Raw genomic sequence first — 456 nt, forward strand, 5'->3', positions numbered from 1 at the left:
TTTTAAATCAAAACTCTACTCAAATCCTAAATTCCCAATTCTAAACCCTAATTCCTAATTCACTAACCCTAACCTCTTTCTACCCAACCCCCCCACACACACGTATACCCTCCCACCACCTGTTCACTCTGCAATAAGCCACTCTTAGCTTTCTTCACCGCCACACCACTTCTCCTTTCTTCCAAAATGCTAACATACAGCAACAAAAATCAAAAGGAGAAAAGAAATAAAAAAAGAAAGGAAATAGGAGGCTTGAGGGGGAAATGGAGAACAGAGGGAGAGAGTGACGGAACAGAGAAAGAAGAGAGGAAGGAGAATCGCTGCGCTGTGCCGCTCCTTGCGTCCGTTGCCGTCGCTACCGCCAGACCCAGAGGAGAGAAACAAAGATCGAGAGAGAAGGCCGCGATCGAGGAGAAGAAGAAAGGGCGTTGTCTCGCGCCGTCGTCGCCGCGCCTT

Source organism: Arachis duranensis, chromosome 3, assembly GCF_000817695.3.
Source record: "Arachis duranensis cultivar V14167 chromosome 3, aradu.V14167.gnm2.J7QH, whole genome shotgun sequence".
In the NCBI taxonomy this organism is placed as follows: domain Eukaryota; kingdom Viridiplantae; phylum Streptophyta; class Magnoliopsida; order Fabales; family Fabaceae; genus Arachis; species Arachis duranensis.